At 43.0% G+C, this 15,608-nt stretch overlaps 1 long non-coding RNA gene across 1 annotated transcript; it reads right to left on the reverse strand.

Annotated features, from left to right (window-relative positions):
* Nucleotides 1-565: 565 nt before the first annotated feature.
* LOC131825370 (uncharacterized) lies at nt 566-10,063 on the reverse strand. The gene is made up of 3 exons (XR_009351236.1): nt 9,939-10,063; nt 3,127-3,201; nt 566-1,317 (listed from the first exon to the last, which is right to left on the reverse strand). It is a non-coding gene; the product is annotated as an uncharacterized LOC131825370 (long non-coding RNA).
* Between the last annotated feature and the right edge of the window lie 5,545 nt (nt 10,064-15,608).

Below are 15,608 nucleotides of genomic sequence, written 5' to 3' on the forward strand. Positions count from 1 at the left end.
ATCCTATTCCCTATACAAATGGGCACTGTTTTTGTCTCTGTTGTGTCATTTGTCATAAGGAGGAAAACCATAGGACAGAGTGCAGGCCTAGGCCCTGTCATGGCCTGCTCTTTGAGCTAGCCTCACAGACTGACAGGTTAATGGTCCTCACCAGACCTGTGTCTGTTCAGACAAACTTTGCTGTGGGTTCATGTGCATGTGAGGTAAAGGCCGTGGCTAAGGGCCATCAAAATTGATGGGCACGGATCAAGCGCATAAGAGCTACTGGGGCATGTTAGGGTAAGTTGGCCATGGAATGGGTTAGATTGATACTAGGTCACCCAACAATCTCAAGAAAATTTCTGTGCAAAGAGGTTCTCCATAAAACATCACACAATCCTCAACTCAAGAGGCACAGCCTTCTTCTTCTTTTTTTTTTTTTAATTTATTTTTTATTTTCAGCATAACAGTATTCATTATTTTTGCACCACACCCAGTGCTCCATGCAATCCGTGCACTCTATAATACCCACCACCTGGTTCCCCCAACCTCCCACCCCTGGCCCCTTCAAAACCCTCAGATTGTTTTTCAGAACCCATATTCTCTCATACTTCACCTCCCCTTCCAATTTCCCCCAACTCCCTTCTCTCTTTCTCCCCATGTCCTCCATGCTATTTGTTATGCTCCACAAATAAGTGAAACCATATGATAATTGACTCTCTCTGCTTGACTTATTTCACTCAGCATAATCTCTTCCAGTCCTGTCCATGTTGCTACAAAAGTTGGGTATTCATCCTTTCTGATGGAGGCATCATACTCCATAGTGTATATGGACCACATCTTCCTTATCCATTCGTCCGCTGAAGGGCATCTTGGTTCTTTCCACAGTTTGGCGACCGTGGCCATTGCTGCTATAAACATTGGGGTACAGATGGCCCTTCTTTTCACTGCATCTATATCTTTGGGGTAAATACCCAGGAGTGCAATGGCAGGGTCATAGGGAAGTTCTATGTTTAATTTCTTGAGGAATCTCCACACTGTTCTCCAAAGAGGCTGCACCAACTTGCATTCCCACCAACAGTGGAAGAGGGTTCCCCTTTCTCTCTATCCTCTCCAACAAATTTTGTTTCCTGTCTTGCTAATTTTGGAGGCACAATCTTTTGAGGAGAGAGACCCAACGCTTGGCTAATGTGCTGTTAATGTGCATATACAAGAAGCCCGATGAAATTTTCCTTTTGTCTTGTTGTATGTCTTGGGATCCCGGTTTTGTGACCAGTGATCGTGTTCTCTATGGTCTCCGCCAGCCAGGGGATGCATTTGGCCCACAGTTGACTGGATCTGAAAAGAAGAGGGGCGCAGGAACCTTGATTTTATCCAGGTAACAACCTGGACTTGAGGCTGGTGTTACTTCTCTCTGTTTGACTATATCAGCTCTCAGGGGACTTTGTCATAAGGGGTCCTGACGTCTGTAAGGGCCATTGTCTCAACCTTTGCTGGGTGCTGGAAAAGTCCCCTGCCAGTGGTCCCCACCTGGTGTCACAGATGAGTGAGTCTGTGCCTGGAGGCCTCTTACATTCCCATGGGACACCGGAGACACTGTTTGCACTAACTCCTTCTAATTGCCTGTGACATCTTTGGTTTCTGAGGCTGATGCTGGGATCTTACTGTCTGGATCTTGTGGGGGCTGCATCCTGCATCCATGGTAAAGTGGTTAAAAGGCTTATTGGGTGCAGGTGCTATCAAGGTTAAATGATGATCCTACTTAAAAAAAAAAAAAAAAAAGATGATCCTACTTGTCAAAGGCTAGATGACGACCATTGGACAAACTTCTATATTTTTAAAATATTTTTTTTACAGAGCTCTTATCCTAAACAATTGTTTTTTTTGTTTGTTTGTTTTTGGTATCTATGGAAAGACCAAACTAAAAGTGGACACAAAGAAGTATAACAGCTCGCCATAGGGACTCCCTTAAGAAGATGGAAGAACAGAAATGAGACTTAGAACAAAAATTAGCATCCATATCTAATGTAAATCCCCTTTTCCTCCCTCCTGTACATCGCTTTATTCCCAAATCCCTGTCTTGACACACCAGATCATCTTTGGAATCTCTGAGCCCCTGGCCTAAGCCCCCTCTCAAATCCAGCCCCACCACTTCCACAAATTCCCCAATATCCCAAGACTTCTGTCACTCCCCCAGAAAATCCATAAATACCCAGCTGCCTGTTTTGATCTCCCTTTCTTCCTAAGATTTATAGAGAGCAGGGCCTGCTCTCCAGGCTCAAGGAATACAGACACTCATGTAAATACTGAAGGCCAGGAAATGACTTTAGCAGAAGCACTCAAGAAGTGTGGTAGGGCTTGTTCTGCTGTGACCGTCCTCCTTTCCAGGGCTCTGTGATCAAGCTCTGCATGCTCCAGGTATTCCCATAGAGGGTTCTGGATGGATGTATCCCAAGCCCCACCACCAAGACTTCATGTCACCTGGATAACAGTAGATCTCCTAATTGTAAAGCCTTTTACCTCTACTTTCAGAAGATCCTACCAAATTCAGAGTGGAGTTGGAAACATTAGTGGCCATTCACAACCCCATTCACTGGGACCTGGAGTGGCTGCTAAGGGTTGCTCTTTCCTCCCATGAGTACACTATGGTTATCTGGCAAGCCAGATGGTTCCCTGGGGGAGAACCTCCCTCCCAGAGGATACAGATGGCCAGAACCTCTCAGGTCCTCCTACAAAGGACCAGGAAATGGTTCAGATGGGAGGCTCATATTCAAGCCTTCTTAGGAGCAATATTAGAGGGCCCCTCTCCCTGGAAATAAATTAGTCTAGTGTTGAATTATGGACTCGGAAAGAAGGAGAGCATCTGAAATCCTTGGTTAAACACTTCATACAGGCTTCTTAAAGACAATGCATTAAGCCCTGGATTTCTAGAATGTTAAAAAAAAATATTTTGATTTCTATCTTAGCTGGAAATCTCCCTGAGATAAAGAAACAAATTAAAAGAAATGTAGTTGGATGGGCATATCACTCTTTTGATATCATTCAATATACCACTCCATTTTGGGGGGAATTGGAAGCAACTCCTTTGTCTTGGAAATCTCTACAAAACCTGAGATGTGGCTCTAGAAGCAATTCAATTCCACTTACCTTTACCAATCCCCGGATCTCACATCTTCATCTCAGAATGTTCATAGAGAGTGGGACATTGGAAACAGAATTGTCCTGCACTTAAGAAAAAGAAGGAGAATTTAAAATTATCCTAGACCTCTAATTATAGGGAAATATTCCCCCAAATGCCATGTTGGAGGAAATTTGGATATTTTGTGCCTTTATGATGTAAGCTTTTTTTTTTTTTGAAGGAATCATTATATTTTATTTTTTAAGATTTTATTTATTTTAGAGAGAGATTATATGTGAGTGCACACACACATGCACGAGCAGAGGGAGAAGCAGAGGGAGAGGGATAGAGAATCTCAAGTAGACCTTCTTGCTGAGCATGGAGCCCAATAGGGGGCTGGATCCCAGGATCACAAGATCATGACCTAAACACAAACCAAGAGTTGGTAGTTTAACTGACTGAGCCACCCAGGTGCCTCTGTGATGTAGACTTTCTACCTCCATCTTGTCTAGGACTGAAGAGCCACTCTTTGAAATTCTAACTTGAGGGAGATGTTTCTTACCAGAAGAAAGAGAGAAAAGGGGAGATATTTGGAAATTGGACTAATGAAAAATCTTAGATGCCTTTTCCAGAAATATTAGTAGAGAAAGCTTTAGCCAGCTAAACAGGTAACCTTAATTTATTCTATCTGCCAGATAAACAGTTTGGATCCAACTTCTCTTTCATTAATGAGTGAATTTTGCATTATATCCATTTCATGGTTAAAATTTGAAAATGAAAGCTATAAAATTTGTGTCCTTATGTTCATGTGCATCTACATATGTATGCTATAGATGTGTGACATTTTTCTACCTCTGAATGGAATTGCCAAAATTCATTTGTAAAGAGTTTTATTTAATTGGCTTTGAAACAAACAAGCTACTTATATAAATTAAGGATTGGGTATTCTAAAACTTTCAGAAATACAGAAACCAAGCCAAATATTTTTCAAGTTCATGTGATGTGAGATAATCTTTGGTAAATGGAAACTAGTTGCAGTTCTTTAGTTTAATTAAAATAGTTGTGTCTTTGTGAAGACATTAAATGTACTGCAGATAAACAACTACCTGTGTTGACTAATCAAAGTCATGTTATCTCTTACAAAACTCATCAGAAGAAGAGTAACTTGGGATGATGGCTGACTTTGTCTAATAGCTTGTGAAGTTTTTGTGAGTAATCAAGCGTCATCGTTGGGAGCAAATGAGTTAGATAGCTATAAGTGTGCAAAGAGTTTTTAGGTGAACTTTTTAGAAATAATTATATTTTATGGTATGTGTACTTAAAAATAATTTCAATTCTCTTTGGTAACTTGGAACTTTAAAGTTGTGTTGAATTAAATTAGATGATGAGAAATTCATTGAGTATCTAGATCATTTACTGAACATAAGTTTATCTATTTTTGGCTTCTTATTACGGAGGCACTGAATATATTTGTGTCTGTTAGTAAACATGTCTTGTGCCATACCGAAAGATTGTACTATTTTTTTAAAAGACATATGCTTCTAGAAATCATGAAATGTATTCATAAATTTGCCAATCTAAAGAATGTGGGTGTAACAGGCTGTTCACAACTGCTTACTTCTTAGTTTTGCTAGAAATGAAAGTTTCTAAGGGTTAAGGATTCTAACATATGTAATTAAAGCTGCTAGAGGTAATAAGGAAAACAACTCTGTATGCAAGAAAAGTAAGATGTGTTTTTGGATAAGGAAATGTAGGAGATATGAAGATGCATTTTTGTTAAGGGAGAAGAAAATAAAATGGTCCTAAAGTAAAACTAGTATAAAAAATTGGGAAGAGAAAGAGAATTTTACTTTGTGCAGTCAAGTTGGCTAAAATGCAATGAGTTTATGACAAGAATTATAAAATTAAGCTTTAAAATCAGTACTGTATTTATGTAAAGCAAAACCTGATTTTCTTTCATTGACAAAAAGGACAAAATTTTCATGGACCATTGATCTCCTCTTGATAAGAGATTGTTTTTCTTTACCTTTTAAGTAATCTGCCTTTTTTGAAAAGCAAAGATTTTGTGTTTTTTACCAGAATGATTTCTTGTGTTCCTTACCATCAGGTCTTTGATTGTTTAAGAAAATTGGGTCTTCTCATTATTAAGAGCTACATTTTGCTCACAGCTATATAGCTTTCTGTATTTGCCTTTGAAATCTTTTATTATCACTTTGGTAAAACATAATTATGTATTGTTTCATAATGGTCTGTGATTTTTTAAAAAAATTTATTTATTTGACAGAGAGAGATCACAAATAGACAGAGAGGCAAGCAGAGAGAGAGAGAGAGAGAGAGGGAAGCAATCTCCCTGCTGAGCAGAGAGCCCAATGCGGGACTTGATCCCAGGACCCTGAGATCATGACTCGAGCCGAAGGCAGTGGCTTAACCCACTGAGCCACCCAGGCACCCCTGGTCTGTGATGTTTATGTGGATATATGTTATTCACATTGGTGTTCCAGAAATTTTATAGAATTCCTCGAATTCTGATATGTCTCAGTACAATGTTATCATTTGTAATTCTATTGTTATTTTGAAATTTTTCATGTTGCAGAAATAAGCAAATTTCTTTATCGATTGTATTATAATGAACTCTCATCAAATCTTTAACCATGGCCATTTAAAAATCTTTTGCCGTTTACAGTTATTGTTTTACTGTGATGTCTTTGCAAAAGTGCTTCATCTTTAAAGGTTATTTATTTACTTGCTTGAGAGAGAATGAGAGAGAGAACACGAGAAGGAGGAGGATCAGAGGGAGAAGCAGTCCTATGAGGGACTTGATCCTGGGACTGCAGGATCATGACCTGAGCCAAAGGAAGTTGCTTAACCAACTGAGCCACCCAGAAGTTCTTCATCTTTAGTGAGACTCATGGAAAGAACTCTTGAATGCAGGTCTCTGATAACTTTAAGATCATACTATTGATTTAGCTGCCTATGTCTTAGAGCAACTTGGTAAAATATACCTTTGTGAACAAAGATGAAACATTTATCTTTTTCTGCCTACCAGATCCCTCCAGAATTCAGAAACTCTCAGTAAGTGTTCTTATTTTTATGGCAATATGGTTATTTGCACAAGTTCAATAAGAATCTGTCCTTTTTGTAATTGGAATTGGACACAATTGGAATTGGTTATATTACCAGACTGTCATATTTGAGAGAGATGTACATACTTGGATATGAACAGACAGCTTTAAGAAACTGAAGTTGACTTTATGGGACCAACAAAGTCTCTTGGAAGAACAGCCTAGTACCTTGCTAACAGGCTTCCCAGCAGTTTCATCAGGTGCTTAAGGAAGGTCACTTCATGGCAGGTGCAGAAACATCAGGATATTTTGGGATCCTTAGGAGGAGAGGAATTCACCTAAATCTGTAAGTATTGCAGGTGAGTCTGGCAAGTCCTTAGTTTGGCTTCCAGCCTTGAGAGGCTTTTAAAAGTCCCATTTGAGGTTCCTTATGAAAAGTTCCAGTGAAACGGATCAAGAGTCTGTAGGGTTAATTGTTATTCTTGTTGGACTTATGTAAATAATCAGATTTACTGAGACTAGACTAATTTTGTGAACAAATTTTACGTAATTATCTTTGGTAGAAAGGGAGTAATTTTAGAGAGAAAAATTATGTTTCAATAGGATCTATTAATACAACTGGTGGATATTAAATTCCAATTGTGTTTATTGATTTTGAGTTTTGTTATTTACCTATAAACTGGACTGAATCCTGAATTCTTCTAGTTTCCTCAAATATCTGACCACAAATCTCCAAACTCAAATTTCCAAGTTTCTCCCATCTTTTGACTTGGGATCACTAAGAAGGAAATTTTGCCCAAAGTCCTGCAAATGGAATACAAACTTGCCATAAACCTCAGAGAAATCAATGCAACAGGTCATGTTAGAAAACCATCATGCCTCTTGAAGATCCGAAGATCACCAGAGACATTCAAACTGCAAACCCTTCTGCAAGAAGACCTTGGCAGATTGCCACCACCTGCCCTCACTATCTGCAGGTGCTTCAGCCTGAGCTGGGGAAATGTTCTTGACTGACTGTCCCTTGGGCTCAGAATTCGTTCCAATCACTAACCTTTGTTTTTCTTTTGTTTCCATAGCAATGCCCTATCAAATATCTGATTTCTCCTACCTTTGGGAGCTCACCTTTAGGATGGCCTCCTGGAATGAGACACAACTGATTACCTGAACTGACCTGTTCTCAGGACTGAGAGACAGGTTCAGTGAGATAGGGAGGGAATAATCTATCAATTCAGCTTCTGGACTGTGAAAATTCTTCAAAGTTTCAAAGGTGGGACTGAAGGGGAGCAAAATATGCCTCTCCAGCCCCCCCCATGTGCCTTTTTGGCACAGAGAGTGTTTTAGGCTGGTTGTTTTTGAGAATCAGCTGACTTAAGAGGAGCTCTGAAAACCAAGTAAAATTTACCCTTTTATAAGAGACATTTGCGTGTTTGCAGGAAATCTCCATGTGTAAGGTGTTTGCTTCCCAGTACCAGGAAGTGGGGGAGGGCTGAATCTCCAGAATTACCAGTGCAGTTGGTACTGGGACTTAAAGCTGCATAACAACCTAACCCGGATCACTGTGCTTTTCCTGGTCACCTCCCATAACTGATTCCCCTCACCAACCCAGCATCTTTTGTCTTTAGCTGAAGATGGAATTTAAGGTGATGGCTTTGGCCATTTCTGAGAGTTACTCAGCTTTCCTGGGTCACTCCCATGTAACCAGGAGGTATACATGTTATTAAACTTTGATTTTCTCCTATTAATATCTCCTGTCTTATATCAGTTTAATTATTAGACCAGCCAAAGTACCTAGAAGGGAAGGAGAGAAAAGTTTTCCCCTCTATCTCTATGACTCTGTTTCCTTTTCTGGGCCTCTGTTTCATTTTTTGTAAAATAAAGAGTTTGGACTGTTTATCTGCTGGTTTCAATGTTCTTGAGTTTCCTTCAGTCATGTCAACCATGATATTATCATTATTCGGCATCTGGAAGTAATGCTCCCTCTGCTAACCCCCCAGAGCATTTTATCTATGTGTTAAAAATTGGCATTTATCATTTTGTGTCTCAAGTTCCATTTATTTATAAACATTTCTTTCTTTCTTTCTTTTTTTTTTTTCAAGTGGACTAAGAACTCTTGGCAGGGTGTCTTTTTCATCCTTGTATCCCCTACAGCCCCAGCATAGCACCTGGCACAAGGCTTTCACGCGAAAACACTCAAATGTGGATGAAAAATGAATGAGAGAAGATGGCTACTATTCACTATTTGCCTTCAGGCACGATGACTTGATTTAGAGTTTTTCTTATAAAAAGTACATTCTTCCTATTGATATAATTTAATATATGTGTTCCAAAATGCAGAGTTGGAAATAAATCTCATTTTTTAAGAGACTATTATTTTAGAAGAATCTTATTGAACTGTTCCCCTACAGGTTCTCTTCCATACCAGAATTTAAATCAAAGCAACATGTTCAAGTTTTCTGAAAGTACTACTCTACAGATATTTCAGCTCTTTCTCTGCCCCAGGTTGTTGGGTTATCATTCAGCAACAATTCCCCTCTCACTGTGGACACAGTGTACCCACTGATGTTGGGTGCACCCAGATAGGTTGGCTTTGGCCAAAGGAATGTTAGCCGCTGCAATGCAAGCCAAGGTCTTAAATGTGCCTGTGTGGTTTCTCATGCCTCTTGTTCTGCTGCTACTTCTCATGCCTCTTGTGCTCCTGCTACGTATCATGCAAAGAATGTGGGGAAGAGACCACAACCCAAACTGTGGCCTGGGTCAGCCACCGCACACCACCCTGCAACACCATGATAAAACTCAATGAAAAGATACTGGCGGGGTGCCTGGGTGGCTCAGTGGGTTAAGCCGCTGCCTTCGGCTCAGGTCATGATCTCAGGGTCCTGGGATTGAGTCCCACATCGGGCTCTCTGCTTAGCAGGGAACCTGCTTCCTCCTCTCTCCCTCTGCCTGCCTCTCTGCCTACTTGTGATCTCTCTCTGTCAAATAAATAAAATATTAAAAAAAAAAAAAAGATACTGGCTGTTGAGTCGTTTGTTATGCAGAATTATTGTAGCAATAGGTGACCATGACTTCCAATTTCTAATTGTATCCTTGTATATATCTTCTTTCCCCAACGATTCATTATGAAAGCCTATGTGCTTTTGGAATAGGGATAGATGCTCTTCTTAGACATTTATTATTACTATTTTTTGTAGTGACAGGTTGGTCAAGAATGTGACTTCTGGGGATCCAAGCCTGCATTCTGAGAATGAAGCGGAGTAGCTCTGATTCTCTATGGTTGTGTCCACACTTAATTTGTTGTTCTTTATGTTTTAAAATAATTTGGAACATAATCTCTGGAAATATTACATAATTCGCTAACTTTTCTTTAAAAATTAACACATATATCCTGTGTCATATTTTATGGACTCAGAAGTTCCAAATCGCTCTTCCCTATTTAAATTAAAGCTGAACTACTTTTTGAAGGATTAAAAAATTTCAAAAATAAGTTTGGCATAAAATAAGGGCATTCATATATTTTTTAATGAGGTAAAATTTACGTAACAAGGAACCAACGATTATAAAGAAGGCCTCTAATTTTAACGTACTCTAGTAAGTGGCTGGCTACTCCGTGCATATTGAATGTCAGGGTAAACTACAATTTGGAGTACGCACTAGAGCCAGAGGGGGAAGGGAAAAGAAAATGCCAAGAGGAATTTGAGAAGGAGAGAAGGCCGGAACAAGAGAGAAGACTGGAAAAGAAAGGCACTTCCACGTGGTTATTCCACGGCTGATCTGCTCACCGCCCTGTGTTCCATGGGCCATGGTGGGTCTAATCAGGGCTCTGTTCTCTGGGTGGCTGGGGGTCCTGATACACTCCAGCATCCATCAGCTAAATCAGTTTCTAAATGCATATAATCCTGTGGAGAAGAAAATGAGCTAATAAACATCATTTACTTTCATTTTTGCTTCTTTTTGCCTTTGCATTTTTTTGGAAAGGGAAGTCTGGGAAGTTAAGATATTGAAAGTCCTTGACTTTAACTCAGGTCTAAAACTTCTTATCTCTTTGCCTAGGTTTGGGGCATTTTCCTAATTTGTGAGATTTGAGTCTATTTGACTGGGATGGCTTACAATCCTTCTCTCATATTCCCAGGGGCCCGGCTCCCTGCGGGCTTGTCGTGGACTCAATCCCTGATTCGGTACCTAAGCATGAGTCTATGGCAGAGGCCTGGGGATTCTGGGGGTCCCTGAGGCCCTTTCAGTGGTTCTGCAAAGTCAAGGTATTTTTCATGATAATTCTACCATGTTATAAGCTTTTGTTCACGTAGTGTAAGGTGGGGTTTTCCAGAGGCTACACGGTGTGTGACATCATAATAGTTTAAATGCAGAAGCAGACATAAGACTCTAGCTGGCTTATATTCAGCCAGACATTGAAGAGATTTGCAAAAATTTAAAATCATGCCGTCCATGGGACGCCTGCGTGGCTCAGTGGGTTAAAGCCTCTGCCTTTGGCTCCCAGAGTCCTGGGATGGAGTCCCACATCGGGCTCTATGCTCGGCAGGGAGCCTGCTCCCCACCCCCCTGCCTGATTCTCTGCCTACTTGTGACCTCTCTCTGTCAAATAAGTAAATAAAATCTTTAAAAAGATAAAAAAAAAAAATCATGCTGTCCTTGCCATTTTTTCTTTTGGAAAATTTAGTTATTTTTCATAAAAATCAGTTATTTACATTAACAAGTAATGGGTTTAATATTTTAAAAATTTCTCAGTTCGCATGTGGTAAATATCGATAGCTATTTCCCACATGAACGAAAGCTCTTCAGAGTCCCGAATGGGGTGCTAAGACCTAAAAGCCGCTCTGGGGTCCGTGTGCCTATGCTTTCCCACCACACAGCGGTGCTCAGCCTGGTGGAAAGAGAAAGAGAAGATTGCAGGACGGGCCTCTGTTTGGCCTCTGCTCTGGGTAAGGGCCTGAGCAGGTCTGCACTGTGGGATTGCCCCATCGTGGGTCTGCTCTTGGTAGGGGGCACTGAGCCTTTCCAGGGTGGGGCCTTGCAGACGACCTGCTCCAGCCTCTCTTCAGATCTTCCCAGGTCACCAGACCCAGCAGCACCCTGAGGCCTTCAGGAGGTACCGTTTGTCCTGGGAGCATGAACATACAAATGGACAATGGAGAGACGGCATATATGAACACAGAACCCCAGCCCCAAACACCAGGACTAGGTCAACGACTGCTAACTTCCCTTTACACACTCACGATCAACCACATAGGATGTCCTGTTCTAGTTCGCTTCCCCGTGCCCTCAGCACCACCACCCATCAGGGCCACGAGTCACCTTCTCTCTCACGCACTATAAAGCATCCTCACTCCCTGCGTGGCTTGCTTTTGAGTCTCAGCCTGAGCAAGTGTTGTGGGTTGTGTCCCGCAGACACATGTCTACGTCCTAATCTTCAGCATCTCAGAATCTGACCCTATTTAGAAATAAAATCACTGCCGACGTAATTAGTTAAGATGAAGTCATACTGGAGCGGAGAGGGCCGTCCATCCAGCATGACTGCTGTCCTTAGAAAAGGGGAGCATGTGGACGTAGATGGGCGCCCAGGGAGAATGTCATGTGGACATGAAGGCAGAGGCCTGCGGGAGGCATTTACAAGTCGAGGATCGTGGAAGAGTGCCAGGAAGCCCCCAGGAGCTAGGAGAGAGTCTCAGAATAGACAGATTCTGCCCAGCACTTTTCAGAGGGATCGTGGCTCTTCAGGTACATCTGCCCTCCAGAACTGTCTAAAGCCCTCGGTATGTGGGACTTTATTACAAGAGACCTAGCACAGAATAGAGCCGGGGACAGTGGCTGAGTCCCTCACTCCAGCAAACTCTGATAAATTAAATAATAGCCTGGGCTTGCTCTCACTGAGTGGCCTTCATCTGTTTCCACAGCACCCACAGCCTTGCTGAGTGAGCAGGACAGTCTGACAGAGTGAACAGGACAGTCTGGGGGTCAGAAGCCAGAGAGTGGAAGCAGCTGGAAGCCTTTGCTTAGGTGCAGGTTTGGGGGCGATGTCCCGACATAGTCCGACAGGCTCCGGACTGCGCTTCAGGTGGCCCCAGTGCTCTCTGCCTTCCCTCCCTTCTGGGGCTGCTTACCAAAGGACCTCCCTGGGGCTGCCTCAGGAAGGAGTTGGGCAGATCCCCAAGCTGGCCTCGCCCTGACCCCCAGACCCTCCCAGAGAGGCTCTAGCTCTGGATCTATGCTGCTGTTTTATCCCTTTTTGTGTGGAGCGTTCGGAGGTCGTTCTAAGGTGTCTAATTGGCCTTCTATGTGCTTGGGGAATGAGCCCCTCTGCCTCCCGCAGGGGCTGACTGGAAACGAGTTATTTTGAGATCAGCACAGGCTGTACAGATAACAGTAATAGTATTTTATTGCTGAAGTAGTGTGAGAAATGTTGGGGTGGGGGACAAGAATGTAAATGAGTTTAAAAATAGAAGGCTGTAATTAGCCAAGCATGGATTTGTTCTAGAAGGCGTCAATTACTACGGCAACCACATATCCCAGATTTTCCAGGACAGTCTCCATTCCATGGAATTTGAGTCTTTTTAGTAAAGGTGATCTGTTAAACATCTCAGTGCAGTTTAATGTTAGGAAATCATATGATGTTACCCATGAATTAATTCAGTCATCCAAATAAACGCCTGATCATGTCAACACTCATTTGCTTTCTTTTTTGTTATGCAAACATAGTCATTGCAGAGGTTAAGAAGAGCTAGTCTTGAGGATAAGAATTCAGGCAGGTGTGTGTTAGAAGTGGGGATCCGTGACAGCGTATGAAGGGGAGAGTAGACTTAAACTTCTTGTCTGGAGACCTTCACATTTTTTACTGGTTGTGAATCAAGGGGCCAGGTCTCAAGTTTTTGCTTGGTATTCCATGGTATACCAGAGTGGGTCTGCAGGCAACGCGCGTGTAGCTGATCTGTGTGCAGATTATTGTGTAGGCTTGTCGTGCTTCCCCACACAGTGACAGGTGTGCGAAGAATAGGGCGTGCACGAACTCATCTCTGCAGAGCTTGGGGCCAGAGAGACCACAGCCCCTCAGGGCACCAGCGCGGTGTGCATATGGTGTGCATGACGTGTGCATGTGGATAAGAAACCACTTTTCTGTTTCCTGCCTGGGTGCTCAGAGGAGGGAAGGGTTGCATTGGAGAGGGATGGAGGCCAGCAGGAGTCCAGGAGGTGAGGACACTGGGAGTGAGGGTGGCAGTGGGAAGGAATGCTCATCTTAGCACCAGAAACCTACATTTTTGGAAACTTGAATGTTCATAATTATTTGCATTTTCCATAAGGATTCTTCCAGTTTTCTGTAGTGTTTTATTAACATTCTTTTGCAAATATCAGCTAATTTTGGTTATACTCAGGAGATAAGAGGGAAGAGACTTCGATTTGGGATCAGAAGTTTGGTGGGCATAATGGAAATCAGAGTTAAAAACCAACCAACAAACAAACCATGTTCCAAGGGGGAGGCAGATCTTGGAGAGAGGAGCTTGGGAACCCGGGACTGATAGGTCCTCCAATAATGGGTCTGTGATCAAAGGAGCGAGACTGATACAAAGCGAAGGTCAAGCAAAGCTTTATTTCATGCCAAGCATCGAGAATCAAACCGACCGGTCCGGGTTGGCTCCTACAAAGAGGCGACCCCTCCCAGCCTCACAGACTAACTTTTATAGAGCAAAAGCCATATGGTTGGGCCTGGCCACACATAGGTGGCCAATGAGGTTGCAATACACAGTGAAAACTGCACAGTCATGCTAGGTCACGCACAGTGGCCAACTGAATTTCAATTTACCCTAGTAGATATTTGAACTAGCCTATCACCTTGGTCAGAACTGACACCCAAAAGGCAGGGCACACTCTTCTTGGTAGCTTGGAAGACGGTATGTGTGCCCCACTGATAGGCTGTCTCCACCTGGCCTGACCCGCCCTTGTATCTGGGCTTTGCTACCTGGGACTGGTTTCCCGTACGTTCCTCTGGGAGGGGCAGGGTCAATCTAAGTTTACTGCATAAACAACAAAATGGCTCTCTCTGGCTAAGTAGGCCCTTACAGGGACCTAAGTTGAAAAATTCACCTCTACCAGCATCTTTCTAGACCTCTTCTCTGCTTAAACTGTGTGTGTGTGTGTTTGGGGGGGAAGGATGGTTGTGCTTTGTGTTTGGCTTTAACAGGAAGCTGTTTTTTTTGTGTGTGTGTGTGTGTGTGTGTGTGTGTGTTTTAAGCATAGTTTTTTAAAAAGAATTTTATTTATTTGTCAGAAAGTGAGTGCGCACACAAGCAGGGGGAGCAGCAGGCAGAGGCAGAGGGAAAGGAAGAGAGAGAGGGATGCTCCCCGCTGAGCAGGGAGCCGGATACGGGGCGCCATCCCAGGATCCTGGGATCATGATGAGAGCCAAAGGCAGACGCTCAACCGACTGAGGCCCCCAGGTGCCCCGTTTTGTGTTCTTTACAGCTATGTGTCGCCCGAGAGGTGGCATCTCACAACACTTGCCTCCAAAACTAGGTTTGGGTCGTAAAACAGATTCTCGAAGTGTGCTTTGCAGACCACCAGCATCTTGAGATCCAGGGGGTTGTAAGTTACAGAATTGCAGCTTCCTTTTCAGACTGACTGTCTGAATTGGACCTCTGGGCCGTGGGGCTTAGGGATCTGCATTTTCAATACACACCTAATTGTTTTTCCAGCACAGTGGAATTTAGGAGTCATAGCCGTTACCGCTCAGAAAGTTGAGCTGAACTCTCAACCCAGTCTTACCTCCACAGTCCCTAGATGGGGGAGGATCATTTCAGGGCTCCAAGGCCACATGCCCGAATTCCTTGTGCTGAGTGGCATGGCCATGTGCATGCCTCTATGAGGCTAACGTCCTGCCAAAAGATAACCACAGGTGGACATGCCCTCAGTGAGACTCAAAAGACGTGAACTCTTTCCAAAGATAGCAACAGCGAACCCGTGCTGATGACTGTATCTCTAGGAGTGTGTGGCTGCACAGCCTTATATAGTGAGTGGGGGCTCCAGGGAGGATCTGCGGGAGAACAGTGTGTTCAGGGAGCTCCCGAGTGTGCCATGTTCTCAGAGCCCTGCTACGTAAGGTCACCATGTGTCTGCGGCTGTCTTTGGAGATGGCCCAGCCCAGGGCAGCAAACAGCTTGGAAGTGTCGCAAGTGGAGCTGGGCAGCTGAGCCGTAACTTTTGCAAATGGGAGCAAACATCTGGAATGGTTTCTGGTGGCAAGGGGGCTGTTGTTAGTATTACTGACAGATGCGAAGGAACCTCATTTGGTCTGGTGGAAATTTACCCAAGATGCCACAATATGTGAGTTGAGGCAAGTCCCAAGCAGCTAGCTGGCATGCCCACTGGCTCAGATGCCATTTTCTCAGTCATTTCTTGGTTCTACCATCTGAAACAGCGCCCCTTCTTCCCTTGCCTCCTTTTCT

The sequence above is a fragment of the Mustela lutreola genome, chromosome 2 (assembly GCF_030435805.1).
Source record: "Mustela lutreola isolate mMusLut2 chromosome 2, mMusLut2.pri, whole genome shotgun sequence".
NCBI lineage: Eukaryota > Metazoa > Chordata > Mammalia > Carnivora > Mustelidae > Mustela > Mustela lutreola.